Source organism: Falco naumanni, chromosome Z (genome assembly GCF_017639655.2).
Source record: "Falco naumanni isolate bFalNau1 chromosome Z, bFalNau1.pat, whole genome shotgun sequence".
Classification (NCBI taxonomy): Eukaryota; Metazoa; Chordata; class Aves; order Falconiformes; family Falconidae; genus Falco; species Falco naumanni.
Window position 1 is genome coordinate 32456536 of NC_054080.1, and position 24965 is coordinate 32481500.

The 24965-nt window shown below is 39.2% G+C and overlaps 1 protein-coding gene across 3 annotated transcripts in view; it reads right to left on the minus strand.

The window, feature by feature from the left end:
* Positions 1 to 24965, minus strand: part of LOC121080899 (E3 ubiquitin-protein ligase KCMF1) — a 55052-nt gene that overhangs the window by 28465 nt on the left and 1622 nt on the right. Inside the window, exons 1-2 of one of the 3 annotated variants that reach the window (XR_005825521.1) lie at positions 10489 to 17354; positions 9369 to 9440 (exon numbers count right to left, since the gene is read on the minus strand). The exons of 1 other annotated variant lie outside the window; for it this stretch is intronic. The gene's annotated coding sequence lies outside the window, so the exon portion shown is untranslated. One more of the 3 variants, XM_040579260.1, reaches the window with a different exon arrangement.

Consider the following 24965-nt stretch of genomic DNA (forward strand, 5'->3'; position numbering starts at 1 on the left):
CTCTTCCTGTCACATGCCCTCTCAAACATCTAGATCGTTTCTACTTGAAGACAGCCATGTTCTTAAGAAGTTTTAATTTACATGCAACAGCAACCCCCACTCACTCTGTGATACTAACTTTGGAGAAATTCAGCCACAAACATAAATCACAACATAATGTTTGTATTTAAAACTTAATAACATTTCCAGTGGAAATGTACAAGGTCTTCAAACAGATTAATTTTACTTCCTACGACCAATTACCAGACAGCCTACAATCTAATTAGAACAGAAAAATTAACATTAGCATAACACATCACTATGGCTGGTGAAGTCAGACCAAGAGAGTAACAAAGTTAGGGACAGCAGGCTCTCTGCATCTCCCAAAGTTGACATTTTGCCACAACAACCATATCCTCCCCCCTTGGGAAACGGGCTAACGGCAGGGGATGTACCATGTTACTTTTATATCCTTTTGTATAGCGGTGAATGAAAGCCACAAAAGGGAATATGGTAATTAAAAGTCTCAGTTTGGGAGTTAAACCCATGTTTAAATCCCCAGACCTCCCTCTGTATCCAGTAGGGCCCCTTTTCCAGAAGTTGCATCACTTATTCTTTCCTTTTTACAACAGTTTCACTGAAGTCAAGGCTGTTAACAGTTCTTCCTGTTCTTCAAGCCTATCACTTGGCTGCCAAAACCTCATCCATCTATCCCAACCTAGATCTGGAAACCAAAATGTCCAGGCAAATAATCTCCTCCCAACCTCTTCTTTCTACTACTGTAAACACTTACTTCTTTATCAAAGCTTTGATTTGGTTTTTAGTTTTTTTCTACTTTAATCTTTACATCAACTGAAATTCCAGAAGCTCCTTTCTTTCCCCTGCACAAACCCCAAACACTCAAAGATAACACATGACAGTCAGCACAGCATCTCTTCTACCAGATGCCTATCCAACATTTCCCTGCATTTACCTTACATCTGCAAATACAGCAGATACACTACAGATTCAAGAATGTCAGATTAACCTGAACATAATCATAATAAACACAGGTTTTGAGAAAAAAACATGGTCTGGAGGGGTTCACTTTGAAGCAGGGAACAAAAGCAAACACCAAACCAAAAGAAGAGCCTGAAGAAGGTGTGACAAGGATTTAGATACTCAGCAGACATTTCTGACTTGCACAAAATGCTACTGACTTTTAAAAGAATCCTTGAATGGAATCCCACTAACCCTGAATGAATTGCTATTTGATGAGAACTTCAAATTCACCTTTTGCAAAGCAACAGTTTAGAATGATCAGAGTAAAAATTATCCATTTTAGTTACAGATTGAATTTTCATCATCATAGATGATAGAGGTGACTTCCTCAAATTTTCTTCTACTTTGTTATTGCTATACAAGTACCCAATATACTGCATAACATATATCATGTCTAATTAAAATCTTGCTGCTCAGTGGCAGTTCGGGGTTTTTTTTAATACAACACCGTTCCACTAGAGGGAAGCATTGTGCTAAAAGCCTAAGGAGTTTTGGTTCACATTACCTTTGATTACCAAGTTTCAAGTTCTGAAAGTTTATTCTGCAGTATTCCCTCACGGTATCAACAGTTTCAGCCTCTCCAGCTTCACATTTTGAGTGAAATGAAGTAGGAGATAGCTAACAGTCCCGTTAATAAAATACAGTTTACCCCTTCAATAAAAAATTCTTACTACATTTAATGTGAAGTCACCCTACATCTTCACCTAATCCAAGCCAAAGACTTCAGGGAAGGTATCACACAACCATTTTTATGTAGCATGCTGAATAGTGATTTTAAAAAAAATAAAACAAAACATAATAAATAAAAAAACCCCACAACACAAAAAAACTCCAAACAAACCCAGAAGAACTCCTCTCCCCAACACTTTTCATACTTTGATCCTGATAGCCAGATATAACTTGCTCTTGTGACATGGAATTGGTTTTGCTAGGCATTAACTGAAATGAAAGCAACTTCTCCTAAGTTTAACAGAGAGACCAAAGGAAGCACATAATCTGATTTCATAATGGAGAGAATAATGCTGGACAGACACGTGGTTCAAAGATTACATACATCAGGATTAATTTGTTTTTACAATTACAAGCAAAGAAGTGTCCTGAATGTCCCAAGCCATTACTGTCTCAGATAGACAGCCACCTGTAACAGAGCACAGGCGGTTTTGCCCATAGTATCTGAGGAGGCCAAGTGGGGAATCAGACTAACAATATTAAAAGCACAATAATCTGGCCTAGATAAAAGTGACCTGAGAAACTGTGGAGAACTCAACAAGTTGTTTTTTTTCTTATGAAGAACATATGGTCAAAGATAAGCTATATAGACACACTGAAGTATGTTCCTGCCTCAAACAATGTGAGCAGCTAAATCTTATCAATGCTTTGTATCATGTGATTTTTAGAAATTTCAGAGAAAACGCCACCCACTAATCACCAGAAAACACATACAAAGCCTGCACCTGAAGTATTCAAACAGTGAAGACAACAACATTCAGCTCCTGAGGGCAGTATTTAATCCTTGTGCCGTCCCTGAGAATCAATGAATTCCTGAACAATACACTGGAAAAAACTAGGTGCACAGGCTTCACCATTTAACATACTTGCCAGCAGTTAAGTGTCCAAAACCCAACTTTATGGCCTGTAGTTCAGGTACTGCTTTTAATTCATCAGTAAGAACAACTGAACTGATTTAATGTCCCAACATAAATACAAAATTAGCCTGTCAAAGACTTCTCCAGAATGAAAATGCCAGTTACATAAGCATTTCTCCTCACCTTACCTAAAGCACTAAAGGGGTTCACCCTTCTCAAAGAACACATTCTTTTATATATTATATATAGATATATACACACACACACATTACATATACATGTACCACTGAATTTCAAGGGGACTGGACAAACTTCAAGGTTTCTACCTTTTAAAATCACCTTCTAAAAGCCCCAACTTAAGCATGCAATGGAAGTTAAAAAGTAGTGCTGCCTCTTTCGTGGTACAAAAGTTTGCAACCTATGTAGTGCATTTAGATGTTCTGAGGATCACAAGTAACACTACTTTTAACATGCACCTGATACATTTCACTGCAAGAGGTTCTTTCAGTGGAGTTCACTTGTTTCGGCTTTGGGGATTTCTTTTTGGTTTTGTTTGGATGGGTTTCTTTATCATCTTTTTATGTTCTGTTTGAACATCAGCTCCCTCATCTGTAGTCTGCATGCCACATGGCAACCCCAGGCCTTAAAGCAAGACATTCTATTTAAGTGGTTCAGTTGTTTCTAAGACTTAAGATAGGAAAATATATGCCACTTGATAACATTTAAAAAAAGAAATGCCAAACATTTCTTACTTCAGTAGCCTCATTCTTAATGCAGGCTACCTAATTTGAGAGGTTAACTTCCAGGAACAGAAATTTCATGTTTCTATGAAAATTTCACCAGAAATTCAGCCAAACCATAGAACTTTAATTTTTTTTTCTCTCACATTTACTAAAGCAGATTGTGAGAACATACATCAAGGATACTCCATGTATACCGTATCTCAAGAGCATACTTCATCACCATTGCAGCTCCAAGTGCTGAACAGAAAATTCACACCCCTGAATTAACTAAAATGCTCCATCCCCCCATACATCCTGTGTACAACAGGGCTGAATATACAGTATCTTCCTATAGCAGAGTGGAAGGAGAAACAACCAGACTAGCATGTCTGCAGGAAGAACCAGTAGGATTAAAGCTGCAGGAAGAGATTATGTTGACCTAGAACTGGAAAGAAAGGGAGGAGGAGGAAAGGAAGGTAATCAGGCAGGCCTATTAGACCAGAACAGCAAAAAAGACTTTTTTTCTGAACAGCACTCCTCCTTCTCCTTTGTCTCCAGAGTCTGGAGTACAAACAGATCCCCAAATCTAGCCATCTCCCTGTCATCAACAAGTTTCATAAAGCCCACTTGCACAGTGTCTGGTACTTGTCTAGAGTGTCTAAAAAGAAAGAATCAAGCAGTATGGCTTGCCCAGCAATTTCCAGCCTTAGTCCTAACACATGACCATCAGTCAGCCTGCTACCAAAAGGAATTTTTTCATTTTTGCTTTCACATCGCCAAGTTGTGGAAGTTATAACAGTTTCAGTTATCTAGGGCATCAGGAACACGTGATTAGTGAGCATGGCAAAACACGCCCAGCATTAAGCAGGAATCATGCAGGAGAGATGGCACCCCACAGCAACAGTCACCTGCCTTTCCCATGAAACTGTCCTTCTCTCTCCCGATTTCCCCAATTCATTCATTTGCTACGCCTTTCAATTCTGACACCACAATAAGAACCTCACACAGCTCACTGTCTCACATCTGTTTCAGAGGTGCAGCAGAATGCATGTCTATTCCATTCTCAGAACAGTCTGTTCTGTGCACCAAGGCAGCCAGGGAAGAGTGTTCCACGCACAAACTAGTACATGGCAGGGTAATTAAACTTACCATCTTAAGGTCTATGTGTAAGGGATGAAACAAAGTTGTGCTAGTTACCTTCATTTTGCTACTTCCTAACTTGAATCTGTAACCTTTGTAAGTCAGTCCATCCATTTCTATTTGATTACACAAATGATTTTAATGGTGTAGTACTAAAATCAGCCAAAGAACAAGACAGCCATTACAACCACTTACATTTCCCTAACACATCATTGAAAATTCACTCAATACTGAAAACATCACTCAACATTTCTTCTCCAGATCTAACTTTCAAAGGAAAGCCACAGCATCTAACTGTAACACGCAGGGCTGCTTTTACTCCTTTGAAAAACATACAGAAATGCTGATTAAGTATTGGTAGTTCTTCATCATTTTAATCGAAAGATTCCTCAGTAGTCTTACTTTAGGATTCACTACTCTCACAGGCAGGTTCTACATATCTCTCATGTACCAATCACACCACCCAGTAGATGACATCCCATGACACCAGTGACATTTATATAGCAGGTCCAAGAACAACTTTGCCACCATCAGTGCAAATATAAACACTAAGTGAATATTTTAGTTTTTTGAAATGGATCCCAGAAACACTGGTGGTTCTACTACCACCTTAGCTCAAAGAAAGAACTTGTTTTCTTACAATGACAGATGGATGATATAACAGCCATCTAGTAAACCCTGTCCAATTTTCCTTTATTTATCACCTTTTCCAAAAAAGTTCCAACACAACAAACAGCCATCAATATGTATTTATTGATTTCTGCCCAAAAATCATTGTGATTTTCCCAAGCACCAAATCACTGAAATAGGAGATAATATACAAATAATTCTGTATGATGAGGTTTAAATATTGCTCATTTATTCTGACCTGAAATAGGCCAAAATAGGTTCTGTACAAGGACACACATATAACCTTGATCAGTTCTTGTCCATATTAAACGTATATTCTCTCTACATAATAAAAAGAGCAATCACTTCCTTTATAGAAGTTTTACATACAAATCTGCAGATTCTTTCAACTCTCTAAATATACTGCTGGGACACCTCAGACACAAACCAGAAACTGCTCTAAAGGCTGCTGGAAACTCTGGACTCACTATCTAGACATCATTTTACTGAGAATCACTATACAGCCTATGATGGAAAAAAACTACTTTCCTGACAAGCTGGGTGGAATAGGTTCCCATTATCCATGATCTGAGCAAACTTGTCTACACTGAAAAGACAGAGGAAAAAATGCACACCCCTGTGCCAAAACACAGAAAGCAAGCATGAATGAAAAAAGGATTTTAACAAGTTCATAGGAGTCCTTGGAAACTCATTCAGGTAAGATGAGAAAGCAGCTCAGGAGACCAATTCTGAAAACACATTTTTTAACTAGCCTACGCTGTTTCTATCTAAGAAATTTTGTATAGTAAAATGTAAACATGGGATCCACCTTTACTAGAGGATAGCTTTTATGTTTGAAACCTGCTAGAAGAATATTTGCTATGCCTTCTATTTTATTACTTTTGCAAGTTACCGTAAACATAAGACAGAAACAAACCACTTTCTCCAGATATATTAGCCAAAAAAAAGTGTATTAAATAGTCTTGTTTTATAGGCCTCATATCCTGATCAGACTCTTCACTAACCATTCCTTAAATTCAGACAGTGAAAACTAGGTTATTTTTAAGCCCTGGCTTCCTATAGCAAAAATGTTTTCCGAGTATCACTGACTTCCGTATCATCAAGAAAAGCTGTCAAGTATCTTCTCTGACTAGATTATTACATTTAACATATCTAAACATTTAGAAAGCAGCAGAATTCTTAACCTGTCGTGAAAACTGATTCATAGTGAAAGGTTTTGCCAGACATGTTGAAGACTTAAAGCAGAACGATGAACAGTGTACATTGCAAGGATTTTTCATCAAGCGGATGTGGATTTCTAACTTGGTATTTGATACTCTGTCCATCCATCTCTTATCATTCAATTAATATAATTTAATTTGGCCATCAAATCCATCACAACATGAAAGCCTGCTAAAGTACTGTTAATACATTAAAATTAAATAAATTGCAACGCATTTATCAGAGCACAGAAAGTTTGTGGTGTGGCAGCAAAGAGAACTGGCACCAGACATGACCTTATTTAAGAACTCTGTTAATCTGGGAAATGGCAAACAGCATGTGAATTCTATTAACAGAGAAATACTTATACTGAGGAAGCTGTAAACAGTGCCCGGGCAAGAAAGTAACAGTAACAGCACTGGTCTAAATCCTGTGTCTAGTAAAATGAGCCTCAAAGTTTCTCATTTAGTAGGACAGGAACAGGTTCCTCAGTTTCTTCCAGGGCTAGAGACAACAGAAATACGCAGCTCAGACAAACAACTGAAAGAGAACTGGGCTGGGGGGGAAGAACATCACACACAAGTGAGTTTTATAGGTGTAAGAAACATGAAGAAACACTTGAGAAAATCCTAAGAAGAAATTAAACTGAAGAACTGCTATTTCTCTGTTGAGCCCTGCAAGAATAATGAGATTACCTTATAAAAAAATAAATATTTGCATATTTTGGTTTAGAGCATTATTCAAGAAGACTGACAAAAAAGTAAAAAAAAGACCAAGGAGAACAAGACACATGTTGAATCAGGCAGGGGAAAGAATGGAGCTGTATGGCTCAACTGAGCAGAAAACTCAATAGTCTTGAGTCCTTTTTCTACAACCCACCGTTTCAGGCAGGTAAGAGAAAAACATCAATACTCAACACACCTAGTAGAGGCAAAATTCATCAGTTTGTCTTGTAAATTATTACCTTTGCAAAAAGATTAGCAGAAATTAAATACACTATTTAGGTGCACCCTATACATAGCTCTGGTGTCTGGAATACACTCAGCTTTGCTTCCTTTTGTGCTATCAGTCACTCCTGACCTTCTTAAACATTCCTCATGTATGCAAGTGTGGCAACCTTTTCTCTCCTGCAGTGCAGAGAAGAGGTAAGAATTGCACAGGCCAGGCAGCAGTGCAGAAAGCAGGCAGCATGGCTGGGCAACCAAAGAGCTAGAAGTGAAAGGCAAAGTTTTCATGCAGTAAGCACTCCTGCTCTCCCTGTAACACCTTGTGATTACAGCATGTCTCACGACAGCCAAGACTTACAAAAAAGACTTGCACAAGGTGGTCTGGAAATACACTGACTTTTCATGTCAGAAAAATACATCCAGAAAGCAGCTGGGAGAGGGAAGGAAAAAAGAACAAGTGGTTCTCCTCTCCACTAAAGCAAGCAGCAATACCTATTTCACAGCAGGCAGCCATACCTAGATTCCTATCATCCAACCAAGTTTACAGAGAGGAGCACAAGAACACTTTCAAGCCTACAGTCTACCTTTAATGTCCAATTCAAATGGCACCACAATGTCATAAAAGGAATTTATCTTTCCTTAACACCACAAGAGGTCTAGGAACTTGTAAAAAGAACTGAGTTTCTCTGAACACAAGACAGTATGATAATGTAAATTTAATTTTAAAAATGGCAATAGGAAGTTAAAAACCTACTGTATATTCATTTAAGTAGTAGCAATGTTCTACCCTGGGCCTTCTCAGCCATTTTTCTTACTATGAACATAAACAGACTGCCTTGGCAACCACTTTTACTCCCACTCCGCTACAGATAATAACTTCTTAGGCTGGTAACATGCCTGCAAAAACTACAATTGCTTATGATGTGAAAGCTACAACAGAAGAATACGGTAGGAAATACAGTAGCCTAAAGCAAAAAAATGTTTCATGCCTGCTTTGGTCAGGCTTGGAGTTTGTTCCATTCCTCTCTTCCCCTCCTTTCTGATTCAGCATGGCTTATACTTCTTTATTAATTGCTGATAGGTTCCCTGGATTGGCAACCCAGCCATTTGCCAGCCACACCAAATGCCTACCTTTGTCTTATTAAAAAAAAATTCATTTAGCTTTATTATTTGTAGTTTCTTTTTTCTTCTCCTTTTATACCACATATGCATAAAACCCCAAAGATTATCAGAATATTACCTTCTGAACACTTCCCTGACAGTCCCATTCATCCTTCACACATACTTCCAACTTACTTTGCAGAATAATTTACTAACCACCCTATTTGAAAATAATGAGTTCAGATCATTTTCCTAAATAGCTTTCCATCTATCACTAAACACTAAAAGTCATTACTGATTTACAGATTACAGTTCATGAGTCTCCAGGATTTAAGTCTTTTTACTGTAATTAGCTCAATCTCTTAAAGAAAATATTTTTACTTAAGAAAAACTGCTTTAAAAGGATATTTCTGTTCAAACCTGTCCTCAAAGTAAACCTGATTCTCAGGAAAAACACTACACAAATGGATTTTTATTCCAACACACCAAAAAGGAAAGAATCACTTGGGACAAGTATAAAAAATAATTAATTGCAGGTCCGTCAAACCAGATAAAAAGGGATCAATTTACTGAAGAAAATATAAAATGTAAGTTCATCAGCTTCACTATTATTTTGCCATAAAATCCCAACTGTATTCAGAAATTTAAGTGCAGGAAGAGAAAGTTCATTTTTATTCCTAGAACAGAAAGCAACCACCTACAATTTCCAAGTGAAAAACAATATCTATTTTTAACCCTATAGAAACTGAAGATACGTTAAGGTCAGCATTTAGAGCACCTATTTTCAGCTGGAGGGGGAAACAACTACTCTGAAGAAAATAATCACTGTGGTTTCAATGTAACTGTTCTGTTGCAGGTAGAAACACTAGAAGGCAAAATAAAAGATCAAAACTGGCGATATTTTGTTCCATCCTGCCAAAACTCAGATCTCTCAAATCCTCATGTTAAATTTTAATGAAGAAAGTTGCCAAGTACTCTGATGTACACCACAAGCGTCAGACAAATACCACAATTTCCATCACCTTGCTCCAGGCAAAAGCCTTCTGCAGCCCCTCATCCTTACTATGAATAGGACACAGTCATTCAGCCTTGCCCTAGAACAAAACATTCAGAATTAAACAATGTCACAAGCATTTGGGAAACTACACTAGCAGAAAAGATCAACAAGCCAGATGAAACAGTCTGAACTTGAAGAGTTGCAGCGGAATACTCAGTACAGGAACCTAATTTAACAACCAGATGACAACTAAAAAAAATAAAATATCTAATTTCCCACAAAGTTCTAAAAATTTGGAAATTGAGCTTTAACAATGAAGACATTTTTCTAAATTAAAATATCACAGCAATTTATAGAAATGTTTTTATTTGCTGAACTAAAAGCAGATGCTTAATAATACAGCATTTTATCAAACACATAACATATCCCACTTCATAATTTAAGAAACAAGGAAAGGGAGTGTCAAAACCCATTAAGCCTACTCTTACTATAGGCTCAGATGCCATGCTGCAGTTACAAAATGTGCAAATCAGTATTTTAAGGATAGGAAAAAAAACAACTGTACAAACAAATCTGATAAATCTCCATTGAAAGAAGTTTTTAAACAATCTGCCTGTTGGGGGGGGGGGGGGGGGGGGGAAGAGTGCTATAATATAAAGATACTACTGAAAAAAACTAGATAATGAAGGTGGTGAAGGTGGATACACCAGATATATTTTCACTGGTTTACCTTAATTTCCGCATCTTGGAAGCACAGTCATAGGGCATTCAAAACACTGAAAACGACAACTTTTTCTTTAAGTTTTCAGACTAACTTATAAGCTCTGATCTCCATCTCCCACCAGACGCTACTTGATTTCCACACAGAAAAGTAGTTTTCACCCACTAAACTACTGAGCTATTTCAAGTTCTCAGATGTTCACGAGCAAAACCACTCATTGTCATACTTGCATCTTCCATAGCTATACCTTCTTTAAACACATAAACATTCTTTAACGCTGCCTCACTGCATACTGTGTTGGATTCTAAAGTTTTATTTAGGAATGCATGTAAAAAATGCAACCAGTTTTACCCCACAAATAGCACAGCCTTCTACTCTGCAGATACCCAGCCTGTTATGGGTGAGCATGAAACTATCCATTTACCTTGGCAGTCTCCAAGGTGGTGTCACTGGGGAGCAGGGATGAAGAGAAACCTTCAACCTGTTCGGCAGAACAGAATGTCCACATTTCTAGTACAGCTTTAAGCCAAATGCTATTTTAACAGGTTTTCTGAGCTCTCTATTGACTGTTAAAACACACCAGCTCCTATGGGAAACAGCATTAACCGCTGTCCCTCCTGTTGCCTCCACAGGCGCGCGGTGACCTGGTTCAGGAACGGCATGGCGGCCAACCCCTGGCCGCACAGTCCATCAGCTCACAGACACCAATGTGGTGGATGGCGAATGGCGTTTATTGCTGAGCGGCGTGACACTATATAGCCTAGGTTTACAGTGTCACTTCCGTCTGCTTACATCATAAGCTAAAAGCTGTTGGCTACCTGGAGGGGGGCCCTATGTTTCCGTACAGCGCGACATCTTCCGGCCGCCAGGCCCTACCTAGCAACATTTCCCCTCTCCCTATGCTTAACTAAACAGGCTAAAATAGTAAAAATATTTCTAAAAAAAGAGTACAATTGCACACTGAGCAATTGGCACTTGGGAAGCGACTGGGGGTAATGGAGTGTAGCTGGGATACCTGGGGAGAGCCAGGGAGAATCGGGGGAAATACCGATCAAGTACATTTTTAAAGCAGTTGTTGGTGTTCTACAAACATGATGTTGACCTTTTCTAGCCGGCTCTTGACAAAGGACACGAGCCTGTTTAATATACAGGGTCTGAAGATCAGTGTCAGCAGGATTATTGCAATCGGCCCTACCAAGGTGGGTATCAGGGTGGTTAGCCACGGTGATTGGTTAAACCATGATTCAAACCACCCTTGTTGGGCTTCCCTGTCTCTTTTTCTTTGAGCGCCACATTGGGCGCCAATTGCTGTTGCGCTTTTTACTTCCTGTTTTTTAATAAAAAACAGTCCCCCCTTATCTGTGCCGGGTTGCCAGTATCTAAAGCCCCAAGTTTTGCCGACGGTCCATCCCAGGTCGTTTTCATTGGTTACGTTTAAGAAAATATATTGGCAGTCACATTTCCCGCAGCATACTGTCCCTCCCAACCCGTTTGGTCTCTTAGGGGTGCAGCCTGTTGGACCCCAACTGGTCTTAAGAAACGGGTCTGGTTTCGCTACCTTCCAGCCAGATGCGATGGTTTCACAGCCCCAGCGAGAACAGTAATACTGGTAAGGGACGTTACAGTAAGATTTGCCGGGGTTAGAGCTGGGACACATACAATACATTACAGTGTTCAAACAGGGGGTTGAGAGGATTAGGTCACAGAGATATACTTGGAAACTAGGGGGTCCCGGGGTAACAATCTTCCGTAGTATCTTCTGGTCCTCCCATCTCGCCAGTACCCATTCCCACAGCTGATGTTCATACAAACCGCTAGACGGCTTTATGAACCCCAAAACTGAAATCACACAAAAACATCGCAGCCCCGCCCTGCAGGGGCTGTTTCGCCGTTGTCTGGACTCCGCCGGTGCAGAGCTCTCAGATGCGGACAGGCCGCTTGCCGACTCGTCATCTTCTCTTGTCACCAGGGTATATGGGTTACGGGGGTGTCCAATGATCCGGTCCTGCAGACAAAAACTCACAGTTTTCATTAGTTTTATTCTGAAGGTCTGGCTTGATAGACTTAAGTGGACACCATTTGATTCTGTTATCTTTTCTGACTGCGGCATACCCTCGCCCTGTCAGAACTAATTTCCACCCTTGTTCCCATTCTCCTAGCTCATTTCTGATCATGACCGATGGGCCTTCTTCTAGCGCTCAAGTGGCCCAGTGCTTCTGGGCAGGGCTATTCACCTCATCTCCCCTGGGGAACTGGTTTAAAGCTAATAGGGCTGCCGCTAATAAGCGTGCCTGGTCCCCCGAGGGAATGACGTTGGTAAAACCTTCTGTTTTTGCTAATACCTCTAATTTAGATTTCAGAGTTTGATTTGCCCGTTTGACTATGGCTTGTCCTGTACTATTATATGGGATGCCGTGTATTAGAGTAATACCCCATTTCAGAGCGAATGCCTGGACTGATTTAGACACAAAATTCGGACCATTGTCCGTTTTGATCTGATTAGGGATGCCATGCCACGCCATGGCTGTTAGCCAATGTTGGATGGTTGCTTTAGCGTCGGTCTTAAGGTGTTGTGCCACTACGATCACCCCGCTATATGTGTCTACAGTTACTGCTAGCCATGCTCGAGGTTTTAACAATTGGCAGAGCGTAAAATCTGTCTGCCACACCTCAGAGGCTTTAAGACCTCTGGGGTTGACTCCACTAGACCACAATGGTGCTTTTTGACAGTGGGGACATGTAGCTACTATATGGTTCGCGTCAGTGGCCGAGATCCCACATCTCTTTGCTAACGCTTTAGCTCCAGTGTGGAGGGACTCATGTAATTGGCGGGCATCTCTCAGTGTCCACAACCTTTTTGCAGCGGCATCTGCTTTGTCGTTGCCGATTTGGAAGAACCCTTTGATTGGGTTATGGCTGTTGACATGGATAACCGATATAGTGCCCTTTCAGGAAAAAAGTGCTTCTTCCAGCATCAGAGCTATTGTGGATGTTGACACGCCGGGCCCTGACATGGCTAAGCAAAGCTTGGCCACAAACATTGAATCAGTTACTATGTTGAGATGTTCTGCCGGGAACAGTCCGCACGCCAGCACTACGGCTGTTGCTTCCAGCTGTTGGACAGAGATCGCACGATCGGTCATTTTGACACAGTGCCATTCTCCTCCCGATTGCCATACTGCTGCCGCGGTTGAGGTCGCTGAGGATGCGTCTTTGAAGACCGTTGGTCCCTGTTGGGGCCGGTCCATGATTTTCCGTGGGAGGTCGACGTCGACAATAGCTAGCATTTGAGTCCAGGGGGGCTTTGTGGCATACCGGACTTCTCCCCCAGATCCAACGAGGGCTATAGCTAGATATTCTGACATTGCCACTGATTGTGTTGGGAACTGTTTGCGAAAGGGCAGGTATATTCTGGCTGGTTCAATGCCCAGATGTCTTAGGGTGAGTTTTCTGCCTTTCATGATGAGGTTACCGAGGCACTCGACTCCTGGAGAGAAAGCACGTGATGTTTTCCCCAGGACTATCCATTGTATTGGCTGAGCTTTTTCAGGAAGGCCTTGGGCCAGTGCTCCTACTCCCGCCCCTTCCGTGAAATGCACATACAGATCAAGTAGTATAGTCGGGTTCCACCTGGCGAGCGTGTTTGATGACACCTGTTGTTCGATAAAGTTCGATAAAGACTCTTCTGCATGTGCTAGAGCTGGCAGCTACCTTACTTCACTGCTACACCTCTCACAGCAATGAAACTCAGAAGCAATTTAGCACTTCTCACCTTCCTAAAGCTTACAATTCTACACTATTTTTTCAGGAACAAAGAGGTATGACACTGCACCTGAAATAATGTCCACATAAAATATGTTTTACAGATAGTTTTGAAGCTTTTTATTTGCAGACATCTTTCAGTGCAAGTAACATACCCATATACAGCAACTGGGAGCCTATGGTACAGCCAAGAGTGAGTCCATTTTTCTTGTGTACAATTAGAAGACTCCTTACCATTGTTGCAGGAGGAAAACAAAAGGATTCACAACCCTGTTACTTACAACTTCTTTAGTCTTCTTTAACCCTGTGATCTGCTTTGCCTTGAATACAGCTAATCAGATCATTCAAAGTACTTCCTCGGCAGTTTCTCACTTCTGAGACATTTCTCAGAGTTCCAGCAGCTTCTCAAGAGTTCCTGGATTAACTGGAAAAAGCTACGGTATGGACCTTTACAATAGTAACACGCTGCCAAGACTTCCAAATGCTTAGCAGTATGAAAGAACATGAAGGCAGTGTCACCTTACAGATTAGGGACATTTAATGCCATGTCATAATGTACAAGAAAAGTGTCTGCTTTCTTCAAAAGCATTAATTTGTGAATAAGGACATTAAAAGAAAGGAAAAATATGTTTGGAAGAAGCTCAACACAAAACTTAAATACTGTTTGTAGTGCTTGCATTATCAGCTGCTGACATGAAATACTTGCTCTGAAAAAAATCCATCACAGTATTCCTCAAAACTAGGGTCTGGATCCTGCACCTCAATCAATTATCACCCCAAAGCACTTTATTCTTGGCTAGATAACTGTATTCTGGCATGTAATTCTCAACAATCTACTCCTTCAGCTTTCTGATCACTCTCCTTGAATTCCTAATGCTTCCAGGAACAAAAATTAACTGACCTTTGAGGTACAATGAGAATGACACCTACAAGTAACTGGCTTAAATATTTCAGAGCTGGATAGCATCATAACAAAAGTAAAAAACAGAGCCAAAACCTATTAAAATCATCCATTTATATTATTTTTCTAACGTGGTATCATCAGCTAACCTTGAGAAATTCCATCCTGCTGGTAACTCTGCTTCTAAATAAAATTCAGACAGCAGATTGGAACAACACAACGTTATCAATTAGCAACCTCTACCACTACAAATTTGAGTAGTAACAGTCAATTATTCTAAGGAACCTTTACTTACAAAGTCAAGGTTACATTCTAAGGAATCTTCACTTACAAAGCCATTCTTCTATAGCAAAATCTCAAGCTGTTTTCTCAGCTCTTCACAAAAGTCTTCCAGCATAAGGAATACTTGGCATGCTGTCAGATTCTGCCTGGCAATTCACAGGCCTTAGGCCAAAACAACCTGGGAGAAGATCCTTGCAGATCACAGAATCCATTCTTTCTGCATTCAGGAGGGCAGAAAGGTTTATTCATCTTTGCTATTTTCCAATACTGAAGATAACAAAGAGCTTCAAAATGCACTCAACCTCTTCTTGAGTCAAGACACCGCACAGTTTCTACTCAGTCTTCTTAAATTTGTAAGGTATCCAATTAATGTAACTAAGAAGTATAAACAATGAAAATGGTCATGGTTTACAACAGAAGTAACCAATTTCATGTGTACAGTCAAGAGATCAAACTATACTTACTGACATTTTCATCTTCCCAGAACAGTACAAACTGTAGCAGGGGACAGGTATGGAATTAAGATCACCTGAGGGATCTTACTCACATCTAGACCGAAAAAAAGTTTCATCATGACTTATAAAGCTCTGTATTCTCTATGGCTTTCTTTTGCAAAGCTTAGGTGTCTTTCTTCAAGGGCACCCTGAATTCTCTTTGCCAATCTTACCTCATTTTCCACAACTAGGTTTAGGGAGGGAGTCTACTCTGACCATGGGAAAAATAATACAATCATTCAGGCACTGAAGTTAGTGGTCTTACCTTTGGAAAGTACAGAGACAGTCAAAAGAAACTTTGGAAGCAACGGTGGTAGAACTATGTCTGTCCAGTTGTGACCTATGTTCCACCACCATTACTCTTAGTGAAGCTGTCGCGCAGACCTGATTTCACCAGTGAATCACAAGATGCTTCTCACTACAGAAACTTCCCACTTGCAAAGACAACCCACACCTCAAGTTGTATACCGATGCTCACATAACACCATGTTTAGTGTACAGGTTTGTGTTAGGCACATCTCATTGTTACTGCCTATATTAAAAGCATATGCAAATATCTGCAATAATTAAAACATATACTTGTTGAACTGAAAGTGAGGTGATGGTATCGTTAGCACAGATAAACCTTTGTACCCAAGCCACAGATTTCTTCAGGGTAAATTTTATGTTACATATTACAGAAGAAATTCCACCAACAAAGGTTTCTAGTCAGATTCCCAGCAGTTTCAAATTCATTCCACTGATTTCTAAGCACATACAGCTGACACACGAGTAAAGCAAAAAAATACCAGGAAAACTGAACATTGCTTCTTACTAGAATGATTTATTTGGAAGACAGAAGTTACTGACAATCATGCAAGAAGTCCTTACATGACTATATCCTAACACATTTCTGACCTTGAAATTCTTGGTATGATCTATTGCTGCTGGAGCTAGGATACTTGAGATAGGTATCCAGAGAATATCACCTGTTTAACAGCTCTCCAGCCAGCCACATCCAGGATGGCCCCATTCAGCCTCCAAGTAATGCTAATGTTCTAGGCACGTGCCCAGGTGTTTACTTACAGAAGCTGCCATGAAGTTTCTGCCATACTATCAAGTATCTGCAGACCAACTCTGTTGCTTTGTAGAGGTGCAGAATTTGTTTATAAATAGGTTTAAAATAACAAGGCTAATATGAATATTCTCAAACCGCTTTATCCCATCTGTCACATAAATTTATGCTAATTTCTATACTATTTGTACACAAAGACTTCACTCCAACCTTTCAATTTTTTAGGGTACGGTAAGTAATCAATAGCAATCACCTTCACCCAAGAATACTGTCTGCTTTAGTATCAATAAGCTAAGAGAAACCAGACCTTAAATACCATTTACACTAGGAATCAACTGTTACTGAAGAGTTTTGTAAACAGTGACTCTTCTCAACAAATGAAGAATTCATCAGTCATAACGCAGACCAGCAAGATTTTCACTAGTAAAGCCACCTCATCTCATCTAAGAAACAAAATTCACAAACCCATCTCCATATAAAGTCAGAGAAACCACTGCCTAAAAACATTTTCAGCGATAGCCATTTTCTGAAATGAGTTAGTTGTGCTACCAAGAAACACTGGAGCTTTACTTTTTAAGGAGGCATAGAGAGGCAGCATTAAACTTCCATGGCACTGGAACTCAACATGGGTCTACAGCTTCCCCAGGTGTTTCTGAAAATTCCACCCTAGAGCACTCTAAGGAGAAAAGCAGGAGAGAGCCAGCACAGCAAAGGGAAAGAATAGCAATGACAAGGAACTAAGAGTGTGAAAGATAAGAGATTAAAGACAAAAAGAAGGAAAGCAAAGAAGATAATTTATCCTACCAGAGACAGCACCTCTTGTCAGTCAAGACAAGAAACATTGCCTCCCAAAAAGAATGTGGCACCAGGAAGTGGCAGAAGTGATGGGGGAAGACCAAATCTGACCTGAGGTAAGAAAAAAAAAAAAAAAGGAGTTACTATTTAAAAAAAAAAAAAAACTTTGTTGCTTCATCTTACTTTTGCAGTATGTCTTTTAAAAACCTGGGATTATATTTTTGTTCAAATTAATACCTTTCTTCAGCTGGATTCTGTCAAGTGATCCAAATCAAATGTGGAGTGGGATCAATAGCATTTTGATGAAAATGTGAAATTCTATAAAAATACTGAAATTAAAAGCAAATTTAAAATACTTTAGGGAAGCTGTATGAAGTGATAGCTGCAAACAGCATATGCCACTGAAATGTCCCAATGAGTCAAAAATTTGGAAGAATGGACTTGCATCTACAAGACTCACTGCAATAGAGTACAAGACTACTAATTCCTATCCATTGAAGACTTCCCCAGGCGCCTTCTGGCAAGACATAAAATCTCCATCTGATATCCCACGGGCAAATGGGAGAAACATCATGGTCTTCTGTGTCTGGGTTCCCTGCTTAATTGTAATAAAAAAGTTTTACTCAGGACCCCAACTGAAAATGGGGCAACTTTCAGAGAAAGTCTCCTAGAAGCTCCAAATAAAGGAATCATGATAGAAAGAACCAACACACTCATGAAATTCACTGCAAGGTGAAAAAAGGGCAATAAAAAGAAGAATTATTGCACAAAGACAAATCACAGACTAAGCCTAAAAAAATTATTTCAAGATTTTAACATATAAAAAGATTAAAATTCCATCAAACATATCCATCCCACACACACACACTCATTCAAAATACATTTTCAGAACAAACTGGGGGGTGGGGGGTGGGGAAGGGGGTAAATTTTTCCAAATATGTCAGAGGTTCCAGTAACTTCTATCTATACTTAAAATTGAATTTCCAACTAGAACCAATGACTTCACATGCCAAAAATCAAGCCATCACCTACACACACCCTTGAAATACAATTTTAAAGACCTAGAGATGAAGAGCAGTTATGTGAGTGATAAAAATCATATCAAAGCTGAAGGTATTTCTATGACAATGCTCCACAATTTTCACTTGGTACAGACCTCACATATCAACTTCACAGATGTCAATAAGCCAAAAAGATTTTTTAATAGCTCTAAACTGAAACCTTGGGTTTATACATGTATTCTAAAACAGTGAAACTAAGAAGCTTGTTCTCTGTGCTCCACACTGAATTCAATATGGTCTTACTTCACGGCGTCAAAACTGATTGTTAAAATGCCATGCAGACATAAAAATGTGGATACCCGTAAGGAGTATATGTACAAAAAACCCCACAGGAGTTAAGTTCAAACCAGATGTTCAGGTGATGCTTCAGGAGAGGCGTAGGAACCAAATGGGACATAATATTTGAGATACTCAACAGCCATTTCAAATCTGAAATAATGAACAGGCCTGGAGAATAAAGTTTAAGACAAAATCCAAATCTTTAAATTTTAATCTGGGTACTAGGTAACCTCAAGAACCTTCAGTGAAAAAAAAATCTCTACAGCATCACTACATACTGTATGAAAAAGCACTTGTTTTAATCATCCTCTTGAATTCACAAAATACATCTTGTATTCAGAAAGGGAGATTACAAACTCTTATGCAGATGATACCTTTCTTTCAGATTCCCTCTCTGTATCAGTGTGAGGTAAACACCTTTTTGATTTCCATCCATGCTGCTATTCTCCCTCACATGTGTCCCAAGTCACAAACAGCACTCTCTTTCAGTTCTCTGAACTCCATGTGCCCAGATTGCTCACAGTACCTTATAACGCTGGTTCCGTATAGGTGAGCAACATTGCTGCCTACAGTTAAGCTTGTATACCTCTTATCCATTAGGACTTCATTTTCAGAACCTACAGCTACCAAATCCACTCATCTGTTCTAAAACCTGTAGAGGGAAGAATACATTGTGTGTGGAGGATTTAGCTCACGTGACTCCAAGAACAAAAAAAGCCAACAAAACCAAACCAAACTCACACAAAAACTCACAACCCTGCTCATATCAAAATACGTGTCTTAGTACCTACCAATCCATTACAAGAATCCATAGCAAATGCAATCTAACAATTGTATTTCTTCCTAGAAAAATACCACCTCACTCAGTGCACCTGGGCATATGGCATCCACTAAACAAAGACAAAACTCTATTTGTTTTATCATTACTCATCACTCTGAGCCTTCACGTATCACACTTCAAAAAATTTGCATTGAGTATTGATTTTCTCACTGCCTTTTCCCTGCAAGCATTTCTCCACACCATTTCAGTGCAGCGGAAATATCAATGTACTTTAACTGCAGTTCTAAGCGGTATCTTCCTTCTCTTGAAATAGAGGAATATCAAGGCATGTAAAGATCAAACCTGAAAGTTCACTGAACCCAGCTGCCCAATGTGAGATGCCAGAGGATGGATTTTTCAGAATCTTTTGATTTTCTGGAGGTGTGTTTTCAAAGCTTATCACTCAGTTACTACAGTTGCAGTCGTGAATGCTCAGATCCCCACAATCCCAAATCCAGACTTCATATGGACCAAACAGCTAACATCTACCTGTGAATTCTTGCCAAAGTGATTTGCCTAACAGTTCACATGAACTCTGCAGCAGAGGACAGTAGGGTCGATTCAGCTTTCCACAATAAAACTCCATTGTCAACACCTTGATAATCCTTTCCGTCTGTAATGCCTCCACCTGCTTATTTGCTGTACGCTCCCAAACAGAGCTGTGGTCTAACATATAAAACCTCCTGCACTATCTGAAGGGGGCAGGGGTGTGGAGTAGATAACATGCAGCTGTGTAATTACACAACGCAGATGCTCGAAAAAGTTTGAATTAGTGCTGTCTGTGCAACCAAATTCTGGCACATACCAATTCCTGAGTGCTGTTCTTCAAATCTGCTGCTGTGTCCAGCAGCTTCTTGAATGTAGTAACACTTTTTGTCTTAGTCACCATTCTGTTTTTGTATTTAACAGTAACTGAAGTAACAACAATAAAGAGGCAACTATGAACAGTGACACCCACAATTCTTCCTCAAATGTTATCAGTAATGTAAACATGCAATGGCATTTGAACAGCTTTCTTCTTTTTATTTAATGTGTACAAATGTTATTTGCCCAATACTACTCAAGCAACTTGCATGGCTCTCAAATTCCCCTGCATCCCTCCTTCTTGTCACCACTAGTTCAAACAAACATTTGGAAGTAAGAGTTACTTCACTATTGTCTTCTCTCTTCACCCTCACCCAATAAAGTTAAAAGTATCACAGTTCGGTTTCAGTATTTCTGCTTAGGACACTGGCTATCAACTTTTCACCACTGATCATTTAAATCTAAACTTTTTCTGCTGTTTCCCAAATAAAATTGGATCCATGGCATTCCTTCTTATCATAAACCTGAGAGAAAAAATGGTCCCTCTTTCTAAGTAATTTTGGAGAACCTTGTTGACTGACTCTGCAGGGATAACAGCATATTGGTTAACACAAGAGTATGATTCCTAAACCATCAGAGCCAGAAACCTTTTTTAAAACGAAAGCCTAGTCTTGGCAGTTAAAATATCACTGATTTATCCAGCCCTTTTTATCATCAAATGATAATTCAGTTTCTCAATGAAAACAGTCTGATAATAAAGCAAATTACTGTATTCCAATATTTCTAACCACATTTGCAGCAGTTTACATTTAACACTGACATTTTTTTGTGTCCTAAACTTAGCTTTCCCTAGTTAATTATCACACTAACTTGTTTTCAGATACTGCACGACACCTGTAATTATATGTGTTAACATGCTATCATAGAGTAAAACTAACATCAGTATGAAATACTTTGACACAGACTGCTAGAAAATGCTTTGTCAGAGTCAAATGTTAGTGCAAATTCAAAGAACTTCACTGTTTTATGTTGCATGTACAACTTAATCTTGATTTATTTTCTACAAAACAGATTTAATTAGCAGCAACATATGAAATAATTTGTCATTATTCTGTATTGCAGAATAGCAAAATTTCGTGTTTGGAGAAGACATAAGCAAAATATTAAAATGCATCACAAGGCAGCAAATTATAACTGGTCTCACAGATGCATGTTTCATTATTAAATTCAATACTTCACCAACACAGTATCTTGAGTAGTTTGTATGAAAAGTATGTAGTCTTGTTACCTGAACTAGGAACTTTACACACAAAAACAGATTAATTCTGCATTTAGTGGCAATTCTATAACTGACACTACTTGAAATATTAAAAGTTAGGTATCACCTGCTGAGTGTTACTTGTCTTGACAGAAGTCTGTAGTACCTTTCTACAGCTCACGTATGACCGAGCTACTGCATAATTACAAGGGGCATAAACTGCTCTTGCTTTTATCTTTTTCAAAAAGCTTATTATGGATAAAATTTTACTTATGCTTTGTATTGTGATCATACAGAAAGCATCATTAACTTAGACTCCTTATCTGTTCCTTGTACAGCTAGAAGACTGCAGCTAACATTACTCTTGTATTAGCTGTTTTCAAGTGGTTGGTACACATTCAAGCGTAACACTAGGACTTCCTGGATTTCAAAGACCAAGTTCTGCGTATTTCTTTAAGATGTACTTGTCCAGCCTTCTAAATCAAGTGCTTATTTGTAATAAAGATCCCTATGCAAGACATTTATATATATACACACACAAAAAAAAAGAGAAGCACTGAGACTCCAGCTCCCTCAAATACTAGGAGCTTGAAGCCAGCAGCAAACATCTGGAAACTCCACATGGTCCTGACAGTCACCGCTCTCCCTTCCAAGCTTTGTTACTACAATCTATTCACAACTTTACCTCATGTGGGACTAGGATTAACTGCTGAGCTTTGCTGATTCATAACAAATGCTGACAAATGGGCATCATCAAAAGCAACCACCACTTGAATTGCTGCTGACTCTTTGAAGCTTAAAGAATACATCCCTTAGTGAAAGTAAGAAACGAAGTATGGAACTAGGGCTGGGAGTGGGGCACACAGCATGTGAGACCAAGAACCAAGTTGTGCCGGTGGTGTGGCACTGGATGCCTCCTGGACCTGCGGAGTATAAAAAACCTGAAGCCAGGCCCTTATATGACCAATAACGCTGCAGCAACCTAGATTGCAAAAAATGATCTAATGGTATTTTCCTGGAAATTGTGATTCTCTCTTTCTGCTGTCCTGAGTAGTGTCTACTGCCATACAAGAGAATCATTGCCAGATGCATGTCCACAGAAAAAAAAAAGTCTGTAATATGCAAAATACCTTTCTACAGCACAAAAATATTACCTACCTGCTCCTTGTAGGCTGTCAAATATTACACCACCACATAATCAACAGAAGGGCTAACCCACAGAAACACAGTGCGTTGCTCCTATAAAGGGAACAATGTGAAATCCAAGACCAGGAGATGCCCTCACCTTGCATTCTAGAAAAGCAAAGGCAGACAACAGCTAGTCTCTTAATACCGTATCATGGAACAAAACTGGTTTTGAAAAATTGTAAGTAACTAGCAATAACAAGAGGTGGATAAATGCTAATAGCTACTCTTGACATTATTATCAGCAAAAACTCCTAAACATTGAATGAACATTTCAAGAAAGAGCAACAAGAATTCAAGTTCTAGTTATGCCCATTTTCCTGTATTTGGGAGAAACATGAGCCTACAGCTCGTATGAAATGACAGCACTGTGAAAAGGCAGGCTGTGATCAGACTTCTTCTGAAGGATAGTAAGAGCTCTTTAAAAGAACCCCACACAACACAACAAACAAAAAGACCCCAAAACCACGCCAAAACAGCCAATTGTATTTTAAGGACTACTATACCAAAGAAAACAGCTGAGAAACCCCAATGGAAGTTAAGCTTTAATTAGGTCACGAAGCATCTGACAGAGATTTAAGTCCCAAGACTTTGGAATTCCAACTTCTCCAGCATTTACCCTTCTAGAGACATCTTTTCCCATCACAAAACTGGTACAGCATCCACATTGTGAGCAGCAATCAATAAATCTTAAAGCTACAAACAAGGATGGACCATTTTAAAGGAAACACACAGAAAACATACCACTCCAACATGATTAAAGCTTGGTTCTTCCCTATACTATATTCTTCCATGACAGACCCTCTCAAACTAGTTCAACTAGGATCAGAAACTGTTCAGTTGTGAATGACACCATACAGATCTGAAACAAGATTTACCTGTTTTGAATATTTCTTTTCTCAGGATTTCCAGATTTCTAACAAAATTGAGTCTCCAAACTTCCATGAAGTTGGAAAAACATGCCTCCCTTATTAATATGAGTTATTCTAACCCTATGACTAAAGTTGACTTAAAAAAAAATAAAATCTGAAGTGTGAAGTAAAAGGAGTACCACTCAGAAATTAAGCAATGGACTACATTTTTAATAAAAATACATTACAAGGTACAGTGACAGATATCATTTTTAATCTCAGTGTTCTCATGGTTTCAATCACGCATGAGCATGTGCGCACACACCTGAGAAGTCTACATCCACTATATGAAATTACCAAAACTCACACTCACTCATCAGGAAAGACAGACAACTCTTTCCATTTTCTCTAACTAGGCATGTATAGAAAGAACACACACTGATGAATCTGCTACAGAAAGAGAATATTAAGCCTGGTTTTGTTATCAGCCACTCCTTCTAAAAATATCAACAAATATCCAAGCCAGGAAAAACACTAAAGAACACCACACAATATCACTTCCAAATTTTAACCTGTTCAAGCTAGAAAAGCTTTTATTCTACTACTGTACTTCAGAGTATAATGAATATGTGCATCACAGCAAAAGACTTACAGAACGTATAACACCACAATGTCACTAACAACCACCATGTGATCATTACTTCTTTCATTCACTATTGTTAAAATCTGAATCTTTAATCATAAAGAAATCCAGCATCTCCACCCTCTTGTGAAAATATGTATTTTATAAGGGGGGGGGGGGGGGGGGGAGAGGAAGTATTTGGCACCCCTACTAAATTTTAACTTCAAAATCTCGTGAATTCAAGAAAGATGGTTCTTTGAATACAGAAGTGCACATACTTGCACAAACAAGAAGTCTGCAAAATACTGTGACGCCACACAAAAATCCACCATATATACCACTGTCCAGCACCAAGCTACCAACTAGCTTGAATTCATCATTATTAGCCACAGATACAGACTCCTCCTAAAATGTTTCTGTCAAAACATTTCTAGATAAAACAAAGAAATGAGAAATTAGGTAAGATAGAGAAAATGGAGACAGGTGCTGAATTAAGCTCCCAACATGGCAGAAAGTTACCCTTGCAAGTGACAAAGCCTGGTTTTATAGAGTGTTTTAATACTTGTCCAAGCACCTTACGCACTGGTAAGGAAGGGCAGAAAAAACAAGCGACTTTCCCTCCTGCTTTCACACTCCCATCGTCTTCCTGTATAAATTCCTTTCTTTGCTTCCAGCTTTCTTTCCATCCTGCTCCTTCCGTCTAATTCTGAACTACCCATCGAACTCACGCACA